A 14,191-nucleotide genomic window follows, 5' to 3' on the forward strand; every position below is an offset into this window, starting at 1 on the left:
TCCAGCAGCCCACCCTGCAACAGGTTTCAGTAGCTCTGCTGTTTACATTGTACAGTGGAAGCCCCCCCTCCCCTTGGTCCAGGCCCTTTTCCTGGGCTGCCTATCTGCTTCCTTCCCCAGTCCTCCCAGGGCCAATGAGGATCCTAATGCTTTGACCTTGGCACATCTGCTTTTGACCAAGTGGTTTTCTCTAAAATGCCTCTCTTCCTGCCTCCTGATTGAAGCTACCCTCATCTTCTGCATCCGTTTGAGATACCCACATTTAAAAACAGGACCCTGTTTGTGTCCCTGCAGTGTCCAGCTGAGACCCTGAGCAAAATCCAGCAAATGTTCGTTAAAATGAATAAACAAGTGTTCTTACTGGCCCCTTTCCTTAATTGGCAGGACAGAAATAGAAATGCTTACAGAATTATCATGGATATATATGCATTCCTAGACCTGCTGGTCATTTCTGAAGAGAGAATGTTTCCAAAACAATGAACCTATTTGAGAAGATTATTCAAAACAATCTTGTTGATCTTATTTAATTTAATCTTACATATTTAAGCAAAGATCAAGGAATCTAATTTAGTGAGTTAGTACAGTGGGAAGGTTTAGATCATCAAAGGGCAACAGAATTCTTGGCTCATTCTTTGCAAGAATACATATCAGAATGAAATGATCCACAGAAGAGAAGGTGTGCCCCATCTTTGGATGTTTTTCCACGGAAGTGAGAAAAATTTCATGAAGTCATGGCAAGCTGGCTTCTGAGGGAAAAACTGAGATCATTGCATAAGGAAAGTTAACCAGTAAGTCTGTTTTAAAGCAAAAAATAAAAAAAGTAAAGCAATTGGAAACATCTAAAATTTCTCCATTACACAAAAGTCTTTGGAAAGGGAATAGAAAATAACATGGTTGAATCCGTAATTTTCATAGGTATTGTAACTTCTAGGGGATCTTCGTTCTGACTTTTTGGGGGGTGCCCATTTCGACAACAAAATAGCTAAAGGATGAAGAGCCTTATGAACTTACCAGAAATGTTCTTGCTTTGGAAATACCCGTAATTACTCTAATTCCTTGCATTTTTTCCTTCCCTCCCCCATCAGTTTCTTCTCAGGCAATTTTCTGTGGTCAGGGAGGTAGGGGACAGGATGCCTTCTGGGCACAAGGTTAAGGACAGGGTCAAACTGACAGTGTGAGCTGAAAGAGAGAAACTACGAAGGCATTTAGAGGTGGTCCTGCCGGAGGGAACCACAGACACCCAGCTGCTCTCTTTGGCCCCCAGTTTCTTTCTAATTTTTAGTGATTTGAAGTACTTCAGGTCGTGATTCTTATTTATTTGTTTTTGGCTGTGCCGGGCCTTCATGGATGCACATGGGCTCTCTCTAGTTGCAGCAAGCAAGGGCCTGCAAGTGTGTGCAGCAAGCAAGTTTATTTATTTATTTTTGGCTGTGCGGTTTCAGATGGCTGGCTCTCTGGTTGCAGCAAGCAAGGGCCTGCAAGTGTGTGCAGCTGCAGCAAGCAGGGGCTCTCTAACTGCCGTGTGTGGGCTTCTCGTTACAGTGGCTTCTCTCGTTGCAGAGCACAGGCTCTAGGTCGCTCAGGCTCAGTAGTCAAGGTGTGTGAGCGCAGTTGTTCTGCTGCCCATGGGATCGTCTCTGACCAGGGATCGAACCCAAGTGTCCCTTGCATTGGCAGGTGCGTTCTTAACCACTGGACCACCAGGGAAGCCCTCCCCCTAATTTTATTCTGCTTGTCAGCAGTGGGCGTCCACATCAATTTCCCTTATTCCCCTTTCACCAGCAAAAGTTTGTAATTTGTAAAAGGTTCTGAGAGGAGGACATTCAGGTATAATATATAATACGCTGTATATTAGTCAAACAGTCACGGAGGCAGCAAAGTGCCATTTTCTGTGAAGACTCAAGCAATAGCAGAGGTCATCCTGGTCTTCAGAGAAAACTGAGATTGTAATAGTACAACATAGTGATTCATGCTGTGGAAATGTATGTAAACTAAGATGTATTAACCAAGTGCAGTGAGGCTTCAAAGGAGTGAGGGAGCGTGATACCCAGGACCCCAGAGCAGACGTGGGGAGGGGGCGAGGACCACCAAGGGGGTTAAAGGCAGGGACAGTGATGACAAGTCTGGGTTTTGCCATGAGCAGCTCATGTGCTAAAGTGGAAGTGAGAGTTGATCAGTCATGTCCAGCTCTTTGCGACCCCATGGATTTTACAGTCCGTGGAATCCTCCAGGCCAAAATTCTGGAGTGGGTAGCCTTTCCCTTCTCCAGAGGATCTTCCCAACCCAGGGATTGAACCCAGGCCTCCCGCTTTGCAGGCAGATTCTTTACCAGCTGAGCCACAGGGAAGCCCAAGTATATTAGAGTGGGTAGCCTATCCCTTCTCCAGCGGATCTTCCCGACCCAGGAATCTAACCAGGGTCTCCTGCGTTGCGGGAGGATTCTTTACCAACTGAGCTATGAGGGAAGCCCAATCCGACAATACCAGGTCACTTCACTTTGTCCTGCTGCAAATTGACAATCTGTTGCTACTCTCTTCATGCAGCTGCTGGGATGGCTTAAGAGAGTCAGGGGGATAGTACATGGTGCAGTGCCTGGCATGTCGTCAGGTCTTCATACATGCCAGCCATGACCTGCTCTGTTTTGAGATGGAGCTTAAAGGAAAGCTCGGATTGTAGCAGGAGCTGGCATCAAAGAACAAGGGGTTTTAGGCTAAGCATCCTCCATGTGTGTGTCTTTGTGTGTGTCTCTGTGTCTGTGTGTATGTGTGTGTGTGTCTTTGTGTATGCGTGTATTCAGAAGACAGCAAGTACACCAACTGTATTCTGGTGTACCAGAAGCCAGTAAGGCCTTGAGGGCTATTCCATAGAGAAATGCTGTCCAATAAAAATGTAGAGGGAGCCACATGTCATTCTAAATTTTCTAGTGGTTATATTAAAAAAATGTTAAACAGGTTAAATGAATTTTAATAATATATTTTATTTAATTCAGTGTATCAAATATTTCAACATGAGGTCTGTGTAAAAAATTGTTAATGAGGTATTTTACTTTTTGTACTGTCTTCAGAACTTGGTGTCTGTTTTCTATACATCTCAACTCGGACTCTGCATGGCTCGGGTGACCCATAGCCATGCAGGGCTGGAGGCTGCTCTACTGGATGGCCCAGCCATCAGGGGTCTTCCTCTGATGGCCGTAGCACAGTTGGCTTTGTAGCATCCTCTCTAGCCTTTCCTCTAGAGAGAGAGATGGCAACGCCTTTCCCTAACAATTAAAGAAAAGGAGAGGAAGAAAGGAAAGAAAAAGAGAGGAAGAAAAAATATGCCAGGTCACCGTCTTTCACAGCTGGCTTGACCCTGAGGTGTTCACGAACAAAATCTCTTTCAGTTCAGTTCAGTTTAGTCGCTCAGTCGTGTCCGACTCTTTGTGACCCCATGAATCGCAGCACGCCAGGCCTCCCTGTCCATCACCATCTCCCGGAGTTCACTCAGACTCACGTCCATCAAGTCAGTGATGCCATCCAGCCATCTCATCCTCTGTCGTCCCCTTCTCCTCCTGCCCCCAATTCCTCGCAACATCAGAGTCTTTTCCAATGAGTCAACTCTTCGCATGAGGTGGCCAAAGTACTGGAGTTTCAGCTTTAGCATCATTCCTTCCAAAGAAATCCCAGGGCTGATCTCCTTCAGAATGGACTGGTTGGATCTCCTTGCAGTCCAAGGGACTCTCAAGAGTCTTCTCCAACACCACGGTTCAAAAGCGTCAATTCTTCAGCACTCAGCCTTCTTCACAGTCCAACTCTCACAGCCATACATGACCACTGGAAAAGCTAGCTTTGTTTGTAGTGATGCTTTCTAAGGCCCACTTGACTTCACATTCCAGGATGTCTGGCTCTAGATGCAGAAAAATTTGGAAGATAAGTGCTGGAACATACTTAAACTCTTCCAGGTCATATTCAGAGAGACCCTAGAAATCTTGCAACAAAGTAACCTGTTTTACTCTGTGTAACTCCACATTTCCCAATTTACTAGGATTATGGAACAGTGTTTTATGGCAGCCTGTTCTTTTCAACCTTTTTTTTTTTTTTTTAAAGATTCAAGTAACATACTTTTCTTTTTTTTGAAGTGTAGGTGATTTACAATGTTATGTTAGTTTCAGGTATACAGTAAAGTGATTCAGTTATACATATTCTTTTTCAGATTCTTTTCTAGTATAGGTTATTACAAGGTATTGAATATAATAGCCTCTGCTGTGCAGTAGGTTCTTGTGGTTTACCTGTTTTATATATAGCAGCAGGTACCTGCTAATCACAAGTTCCTTATTTATTCCTTTCCCCTCCTTCCTTCGTAACTGTTGGTTTGTTTTCTATATTTGTGAGTCTGTTTCTCTTTTGTGAGTAAGTTCACTTATGTTTTAGACTTCGCATATGAGTGGTATCAGATGGTGGCTCTCTGTCTGACTTCCTTCACTTAGTATGCTAATCTCTAGGTCCGTCCCTGCTGCTGCAGACTAGTCACTCTTTTTGGTGGCTGAGTAATATTCCATTGTCTGTATGTACCACATCCGTGACTTCCCTGGTAACTCAGATGGTAAAGTATTTGCCTGGAATGCAGGAGACCAGGGTTTGATCTCTGGGTTGGGAAGATCCCCTGGGGAAGGCGATGGCGACCCACTCCAGTATTCCTGCCTGGAAAATTCCATGGACAGAGGAGCCTGGTGGGCTGCTGTCTGCATCTTCTTTATCCATCTGTTTGTCTGTGGATTTTAGGTTGCTAAAGGAAACTTGAGCCTTGATTTGGTGTTTGTGTTTTGTTTTCTGTTTGTTTGTAAGCAAGATGACTGCATTCATGGACTTACGTAATTCTGTAAAGGCTAGGGTGTTGACAGGACAAAAAAGATACGGGGTCCTTTGAGAATTTCATGTTGCACTTAGTTTCATCTCCAAATCCTACACTTGCAGATTGCAAGACTCTTTAAATTGTTGGAACAGATGCAATGCAAGGGGTAAAGGAACAAATTGTCACTTGATTGATGGAGAAGACAGGATCCTTGTTAATAGTTACTTTTATTTTTTACCACAGAAGACTATTTGGAGTTTTAGAAATCTGAGCATCAGCGTAAGGATATAAACAACATTCTAGTAAGGCAAATCCCCTGTTCATAACCTGACCAGGAGGTGGGAAAAGGGATCAAAACAGGAAGGAAAGGCTCTTAGCCGTACAGTCTGCCCTCCATCCTGTAAGCCTGCCCTCCGCGTCCTTGGATTCAGTTTCACAAAATTTGGGTCTACGGGTAGTTGAATCTGTGGATACAGAACTACCAGTATGGGGCCACTTTCATTCACCTACTACTGCACCGTTTTAATAAGGATAAGGGACTTAGGCATGGTGGGTTTTGGTATCTGCACCTCCTGGATCCACCCCGCCACCCCCCTGCAGATACTGAGGATGACTGTACCTTGGCTCTCAGCAGTCCCTCCCAGCCAAGTGATGGGCAAGTCCCTGGGTAGTTTCTGTGGCATTTAAAAAAATTTTTTATGTTTCTTTTTGGCTCCACTAGGCCTTCATTGCTGTTCGGACTTTTCTCTGGTTTCGATATGGAGACTTCTCATTGCCATGACTTCTCTTGTTGCTGAGCTAGGGCTCCAGGGCTTGTGGGCTTCAGTAATTCCAGCTCCCAGGCTCGAGAGCACAGGCTCAATAGTTGCGGCGCATGGCCTTATTTGTGCGGCAGCACATAGGACCTTCCCAGATCAGGAATTGAACCCGTGTCTCCTGCATTGGCAGGCGGATTCTTTACCACAGAGCCACCAGGGAAGCCCTTGGCGTTAAAAAAAAATGCATATAAGACACTAAACGGCCAACTCCGTGTATTGCAGATGAAGAAAGGACCTGCGGACTTCTGACCTTCCACTGGGGAAGATACCCATTCAAGCCCTTTCAGGATGGTGAGCAGGTGGAGGCTGGACTGAGAGATGCTGGCTTGAAGGGTAAGTGATAACTAAAGCCTCGTGCCCAAGGCCCTGGATTCTCTTTTCCAAATTCTTCTGTGCATAGGAACCTGTGTGCTCTAGTGTGGCACGCTGCTGTGGATGGTACCTCTCTCTGGAAGGGTCAGGGAGGCTGCTTGCCTATTTTCAGGTACCTAAGGGACCCTGTCATGATGCAGTAAGCAGCAGGGCCGAACCAAGGTCAGGACAGCTCACTGTAAGCGTTCAGAGTAAGAGAGCTCCAACTGTGTGGCAGACTCGGCCCTTCAGTGGGTTAACTCATTTCGTTCTCATCTCAGAAATGAGAACACCGAAGCTGGTTGGTTACTGAGAGTAGACAGTCCTGATGGTGGCCCCGTCCCAACCGAAAAGCCTTTTTCCTCTTTCAGGTACATTCCCCACTCACCTCTCTTCCCATCCCCACTTTTCATCTTTTTTTTTTTTTCATGGAATCATAGATCTCTGTACAAAAGGGATGAACATCAGAGGGACATCTGTGTGGTTCACTATGGGGGATCACAGTTTCCCTGGGCCCCCTCAATCTGGGACGTCTGCTTTCTCCTTTCTGGAATCTGGGTGGGGACTCGGTGACCGCCTTCACAGAGAAGGCAGCAGAGGTGACACTGAGTGGCTCCGAAGCTGAGAGCAGCAAAACCGATGTGGCTCCCGGCTGGCTCTCAGGCTTGGGGCAGGCTTGCTGGCGAGACCGGCTGCCACGCTGTGAGGCGCCCAGACCCTGTGTGCGGGTGGGGGACGGTGGTTTCCAGTCAATAGCCACCCCCCAGGCCCCACTGATATGTGAGGGGGACTTCAGGTGGCTCCAGCCTCCAGTCTTGAGCTGCCGGGTGGAACTGGGACAAAGTGACTCACCCAAGGCCAGATGACGAGCTGGGATGTGAACCCAGGGCCCTCTGATGCCAAGCTTGTGAGATGAACTCTGACCCCAGTGCCCATTCCTTCTGGACCAGGAGCTGCCCTTCAAACACAGCTCTGCTCAGAGAAGGGAGACCGTTTGAAGCAGGCAGACCAGCAAACACAGCTTTGGAGAACTAGATTTACGTACGTATAGTTTGCTGTGACTCTGTTTTCTTAATTTGAATCCTAGCTAAACTCGGTGCTCATGCTCAATGGCTGAGTCATGTCTGACTCTTTGAAACACCATGGACTGTAGCCACCAGGCTCCTCTGTCGGCGGCATTTTCCAGGCAAGAATACTGGAGTGGGTTGCCGTTTCCTCCTTCGGGGGATCTTCCCCACCCAGGGATCAAACCTGTGTCTCTTGCATCTCCTGCACTGGCGGGCAGATTCTTTACCACCACACCACCTGGGAAGCCCCTTAGCTAAGCCCTGGGGTCCTGCCTTAAGCACACAGTCCTCTCATGAGGCTGACTGCTTCCCCCCCAACCCTCCCCCCAAGAGCTTAGACTCATGGTCTCTGCTCATGTTACATGAGATTCATAGCATGTGGAGTGATGTTCACGTTTCTGTGTTGCCCATGTTTGACTTCAGGCTCTGTGAGGCCAGAGCCTGATCGGTGTCTCCTGTTCTTCATTTTTTTTTTTAGCACAGGCTCTAATCTGTAGCAGACACTGGATAAATGTAAGCTAAATCAACAGCAAGGAGCAGGAAGTATGAATTTTCTTGAGAAGGAAGAGGGTAACATAAGGAAGTGCAGAATTCCAGGTATAAACACTGAAGTCTTATCTTGGGGCTAAGGGGCTGTCTTTTGAGGTCAGGGCTTCTTTGTCTCTTCCTTTGTTTTTCCTGTGAGATGAAACATCTTTGGGTCTCACTTTCATAAATAAACAGCTTCCACAAGACGCAACAGTAAACTAAATAACAGGAACCAGCGGGGCTCTGCGTTACTATTTCTCTGTGGGTTGTTATTCAACTGGAAAGTATTTTCAGATGTGTGACGCTGGAGAACTGACTTCGGTATGAATGTTGAAATGTGACCTGTCGTGTGTGCTGTCATCTCCGTCATGGGATCGGTGGCCTTTGCTCATGGGATCGGTGGCCTTATGTCTTCACCTAGTCACCCCTCTTGTACCCCCTCTGGTTCTCAGTAAGCAGAATGTCCTGAACCAAATATAATCCATGGAGGGTGCCTGCTGCTGGCCCTGCTCACGTTTAGTTAAAGGCAAGTGCTGCCATCAGCTGGCGGAGGAATTTAAAGTGGGTTCATGGGGAGGAACTCATCCAACCCCTAAGTGGCTCAGACAGTAAAGAATCTGCCTGCAATGCAGGAGACCTGGGTTCGATTCCTGGGTCGGGAAGATCCCCTGGAGAAGGAAATGGCAACCCACTCCGGTGTTCTTGCCTGGAAAATCCCATGGACAGAGGAACCTGGCGAGGCTATAGTCCATGCGGTCCCAAAGAATCGATCATGACTGAGCGGCTAACATTTTCACTTTCATGAGGATGGAAGATATTCCTTGTTCTTCATCCTCTTTTTTCTGGCTTTCTTTTCCTCTATCATACCCATTCCTTACAATAGGAGGATGCAGCTTGGAAGCCTATTGGTAATAAGGAGAAGCGAAGTGAAAGTTGCTCAGTCCTGTCCGACTCTTTGCAACCCCATGGACTGTATAGTCCAGGCCAGAATACTGGAGTGGGTAGCCTTTCCCTTCTCCAAGGGATCTTCCCAACCCAGGGGTTGAACCCACGTCTCCTGCATTGCAGGCAGATTCTTTACCTGCTGAGCCACAAGGAAAGCCCAAGGAGAAGCAATTCTTCTTACCCCATTTGTCCAAGGAAGGGAGGAAGGAGAATGTATCAAGCAGGACTCCTGGCTTCCTAGACTTCCCTCTGTTCTCTGCATTAGTTCATCTTGCGCGGTAAATTGCCTTCAGATACAGTGGAAACAAGGCTGTGTGCTTAGTCGTTCAGTCGTGTCTGATCTTTGCAATCCCTTGAGTAGGCTCATTGAGTAGCCCCTTGAGTAGACTCTGGGAGTGCTGATGGATAGGGAGGCCTGGCATGCCATAGTCCATGGGGTCACAAAGAGTCAGACACGACTGAGCAACTGAATTGAACTGGACTGTAGCCTGCCAGGCTTCTCTGTTCATGGGATTCTCCAGGCAAGAACACTGGAGTGGGTTGTGCCCACCCAGGGATCGAACCCAGGTCTCCTGTATTGCAGGCAGATTCTTTACCATCTGAGCCTCCAAGGAAGCCCATAATAAGGGTTTATGCAGCACAGTCTGAAAAGGTTGGCCGCAGCTGGTGTGATCTAGGGTGGACTCAGCTGGGCGACTCTGCTGACCTTGTGGGGAGGGTTGAGGGGTGTGGCTAATCCGGGCTGGGCTCAACTGGACCACTGCTTCCAACTTGATCCAGCAAGGCCTCTCACTCAGGTCTGGGCTCAAGCCTGTTCTGCCTGACTGCATTCTAAATCTAGGCTTGAGGGCAGTGGCAGCCCAAGAGCAGCTCTTCTCATGACCATGGGAGAGGCAGGGGTGCAGGCAGAAATGCGGAGACTTCTTCACTGGTGCTCCTGTGTGATCGTATTGATAATGCCAGTCACACGGCCATGCCGAGTCAAGAGGCCGAGCAGTGAACTCCACCTGTCTTGGGTGTGGGATGTCTACTGTTGGCTTTGGCTTTGGTCAGAATCCAGAAGTCCCTGTCTTATGCAGCCTCTGCTTCTGTCAAATTGGGCAAAGACAAGCTGAAATTTAAGGGCTTTTTCCAGTGGCAGTTTTGGTTCTAACTCTGGGCAAAACCCCAAGTCTTCAATGATATTCTGTGTGCTCACGCTCAGTCCCTGAGTCGTGTCTGCCTCTTTGTGACCCCATAGACTGTAGCCCGCCATGCTCCTCTGTCCATGGGATTCTCCAGGCGAGAATTCTGGAGTGGGTTGCCATTTCCTTCTCCAGGGGATCTTCCCCACCCAGGGAGCAAACCTTCATATTCTGTGTTCTTTACCACTGAGCCATCAGGGAAGCCATATGATGTGGTTATTAGAAGCTACACAGCCCTGGGTTCTGGAAACCTTGGGGGCTCAGCCCTTTGTGGGCAATTACTGCCCCTTCTGGTATCACAGCTTCGCTTCTGCTGGACTCAGGCGGCGTCTGGGGTTGTTGGGCTCCCTCAGTGACAACCACTACCTCCCCGGCAGCGGCCTGAAATGGTTTCACTTGGCATCAGCACATACCAGTTGCTCAAGTGCGTCAGAATGAAATAAGAGCAGCCAGTGGGATGACTAAATTGTTAATTACACTGAAGTGTATAGTTTCCTACAATTGGGTAGAGTGCTCTGAGTTTGGTGAAAATGTCATTTCTTTGCCTCTTGGTACCTTGGCTCTCCCATCTGGCACGAATACAGTTGAAGCTGGAAGGAGAGGAGGCGATGCTTTTATGTTGGTTGGAATTAGCAGCCATAAATTTACAGGGCTTTTTCCAAGTGAGCACGGAAAAGACTTGCCATCTGATGCTTTTTGTGAGTTCTAAGTCATAAAGCATCTGCTAAGGGTGGCTTGACAGTTGTGTTCTTGGCCCCGTAGTGGAGGTCTGCGGCAGAAACCTAAGCCTCAAATGATTAAACGTGTTTCCAAACACTCATAAGTTATTTATACTGTGTTCGCATGTTGGCCAAGCAAGCACGACTATACTCTAGTGTCTTCACGGTGGTACCCTATTTCAAACAAGACTTGCTCTAGGGTCTTTGTGATGGTACCCTATTTGGCCCAACAGAGCTTTCTAATTAACTCATCCATGCCAGCATGTGCGTTGTGAATGCTGCTGACATGCCTGTGGACTTTATGGCTGATTTCCATCTTCGTGAATGCACAAGGACCAGGCAGAAAGTACCACTGCCATCCTTTTGGGTGGGAAGGATGCAGGGGGAGAGGAGAGGTGAGATGCAGCAGGGGAGCAGTTGTGTTCACAAGCCTCTGACCACTGTGGGCAGCTGGGGTGTAAGGACACGGGGCATTCATCCACCAACTCCCACTCATCATTGCCACGGATCATCGCAAGGCAATAGCTCCTTGGTCTTCTGGCCTACCCAGACATGCTTCTGCTGTCTGTCCTCAGATCAAAGAGAGCCACGGGTACCAGAGGATGGATATTTTGGAGTAGGTAATTTGTGATTTAAAAAAGAAAATCAAAACAAAAGTAATGTTGATTTTTTTTAAGTCAAAAAGTGGCATGTATGGGAGAGCAAGTGATAAGGGGATGTGGGTGAGGCACCTTTGCATGTGATATGGGGGTGCCGGGCAGTTTGGGGAATGGAAAGAGGGGGTCTTGTAGCTTTTAAATCTGAGCACAGTGGAAGCAAAATCCCTCTGAGACCTTAGGACAGAATGCAGAAAGGAGAGCATTTGTGTGTGTGTGTGTGTCCATGGCTATTTATTTATTTAAATTTCATCACAGTCATACAGTGAAACATTACACAGCCACTTATAAAGGTAGAGAGCATCCCTGGTGGCTCAAACAGTAAAGAATCTGCCTGCAATGCAAGAGGGCCTGGTTTGAAAGATCCCCTGAAGAATGGCTTTCCACTTCAGTATTCTTGCCTGGAGAATTCCAGGGACAGGAGAGCCTGGGGGGCTACAGTCCATGGGATTGCATAGAGTCAGACATGACTGAGCGACTAACATTTTCATTTTTTCAAAAAAGGTAGAACTATGGTGATGATATGAAACCGTCTTCAAGTTACAGTTCTGAGTAGAGAAAAAGCACAATCCTGAGCAATCTTTAGAATATGTTCCCCTTTATAAAAATAGCTTTGATGTTGTTTAGTTGCTCAATTGTGTCTGACTGTTTGCAACCCCATGGACTGTAGCCCACCAGGCTCCTCTGTCCATGGGATTCTCCAGGCAAGAACGCTGGAGTGGGTTGCCATTTCCTTCTCCAGGGGATCTTCTCTACCCAGGGATCGAACCTGCGTCTCCTGCATTGCAGACGGATTCTTTACCACTGAGCCACCAGGGAAGCCCAAAATTAGTTTATTGGGATCTAATTTATGTATCATAAAGTTAACCCATTTTAAGTGTACAGGTATGGGCGTTTTAGTAAACTTTGACAGTTTGCTAGAAATGTTATGCAAATGGAATCGTACACGGCGTCTGGCTGCTCTCACTCAGCCATCCCTGACTGCAGCATGCCCATCGTTTGTTTCCTTTTTACTGTGGAAGAGTGTTTCTTTGATTGGACATATCACGTTTTGTTTATCCATTCTACAGTTGATAGACATTTGGATTGGTTTCAGTTCCATTTTTATGAATAATGCTACTATGAACATCCACATATAATCCTTTATGTGGATATAGAGTTTTATTTTCCTTGGGTAGGTACTTAAGTGTTTACAGATCATAGAATGAGTATTTATTTGGTTCTTTAAGAAACTGCAAACCTGTTTCCCAGAGAGGCTGCTCCATTTTACTGCATCCCCACCAACAATGGGAGACTCATTTCCATTCTCGCAGTTGATGTGGTCAGCTTTTTTGTTGTTTGCCATTCTGATAGATGTGTAGTCTCATCTTACTGTGGATTTAGCATTTCCTCCTAACTAAGGATGTCGAGCATCTTTTCATGTGCTTATTAGCTATTGGCTTATCTTCTTGGCAGTGTGTCTCTTCCGATCTTTTCTTATGTTTATTTTGGGTCCTTTTGTCTCCTTATTAATGAGTTAGGGTTCTGGACTCCTGCCATGTTTTCTGGAAGTTTGAAATTATGTCCAAATAAAAAGTTAAAGAAAGGCTAGCCCCCACACCCCATTAGGATGGTGCGCCCAGAAATCGTCTCACAGCGTGGACATGCTTGCTAAAAGAATCAAAGCGAAGGGCAAGATCAGACTTTGAATTTTTTGCCAGAAAAAGTCGTCTGGTCACGACACAGTGGCTCTTTATTAAATGAAGGCATACTTCCTTGACCGCTTTTTCTCTGTTAATGGGAAATTGGTGATTAAAATGTGTCCAGATGTTGCATAAACAAAAACATGAAAGAGCTTATCAGTATCTCCCTTCCTTAAGTTAAGGCACAAGTTTCTCCACCCCCTCAGCCTTCCACTCTGGGTATGGTCAGGAGGCCCCTGGCGGGCCGATCACATGGCAGATCTAGAGGGTTGGGAGAGCTGGGTGGTCCCCATTCTGGCACTGAGAGCACAGACTCACCTGTGTCCAGCAGGCCCCTGCTCTTGCCCCCTGACACTGACCCTGATTGTAGACTCACCTCTGCTTCACGTCTCTCTTCTTTCTGTAACTTCTCACATTGTGCTGCTGTTGCTAAGTCACTTCGTGTCCAACTCTGTGCGACCCCATGAACTGCAGCCCACCAGGCTCCTCTGTCCATGGGATTTTCCAGGCAAGAACACTGGAGTGGGGTGCCATTGCCTTCTCCTCTCACATTGTGAACATGAACCAAATCCATGCCTGTAGCTACATATACTGAATTCAAACAAGAATTAATGGGCTGATTTAGTCAACAGCAGAAGGAATCAGAATGATGAGAAGGAGAAGGAAGACCTTCTCACCTACTTGCCATCTCCTTGACGTCGGCCAGGTTGTGCTTACCAGCTTTCACTTTTCCAAATAGTTAGTGAGCATCAGCTGTTCGTTGTTTCATTCATTCACTAAGCCTTTATAACTCCTAATAGGCATCAAGCACTATTTGAGTCTGGGGGTGGGGGAGCAGTTAGTAGTGAACAAAAGGGGCAAAGTGCTTTCCCCCAAGAAGTTGTCTATTCTCTTAAAAGGAAGGAACAGATGCATAGAAGTGGGAGAAACAGACAATAAATAATTGAACAAATAAATACACAGTAGATAACAGGATATAATAAGCATTACAAAATGAAATAAAACCCAGTAAGGAAGTAGAGACAGATGCATTCATAAAGCTTCTGGAAGGGTGCACTACAGAGGATTAACAAATAGAACGATAGTTTTAAGCAATTTATTTTGCTAATTTGTTTTCTAATTTTTCTGTAACAAATTTGTATTGCTCTTTTTGGCAAAAAAAGTTATTCCAGACTTACCAAAAGCATTAAATTTGAATGTCCATATGATTCATTGTATCATAATTTTATAACCAAAAATACTGCCAAAAAAATCAACTGGAAAATAATACCTTGTCTTTATTATCTGTGATGTGGTTCTGCATGTTTTAGAAAATTTGATGTTTGGAAATATATGATCAATAAATTATGGAAAACCAGACATGTTTATAAAATGCCTTTCTGATGGGTAACTTGGAATGATGACTGATCTC

General features: G+C 46.3%; 1 protein-coding gene across 1 annotated transcript in view; it reads left to right on the plus strand.

Annotated features, from left to right (window-relative positions):
• Nucleotides 1-14,191, plus strand: part of RIN2 (Ras and Rab interactor 2) — a 204,280-nt gene that overhangs the window by 27,048 nt on the left and 163,041 nt on the right. Inside the window, exon 2 of the mRNA XM_018057247.1 lies at nucleotides 5,871-5,981. The gene's annotated coding sequence lies outside the window, so the exon portion shown is untranslated. The remainder of the gene's footprint in view (nucleotides 1-5,870; nucleotides 5,982-14,191) is intronic.

The sequence above is a fragment of the Capra hircus genome, chromosome 13 (assembly GCF_001704415.2).
Source record: "Capra hircus breed San Clemente chromosome 13, ASM170441v1, whole genome shotgun sequence".
Classification (NCBI taxonomy): domain Eukaryota; kingdom Metazoa; phylum Chordata; class Mammalia; order Artiodactyla; family Bovidae; genus Capra; species Capra hircus.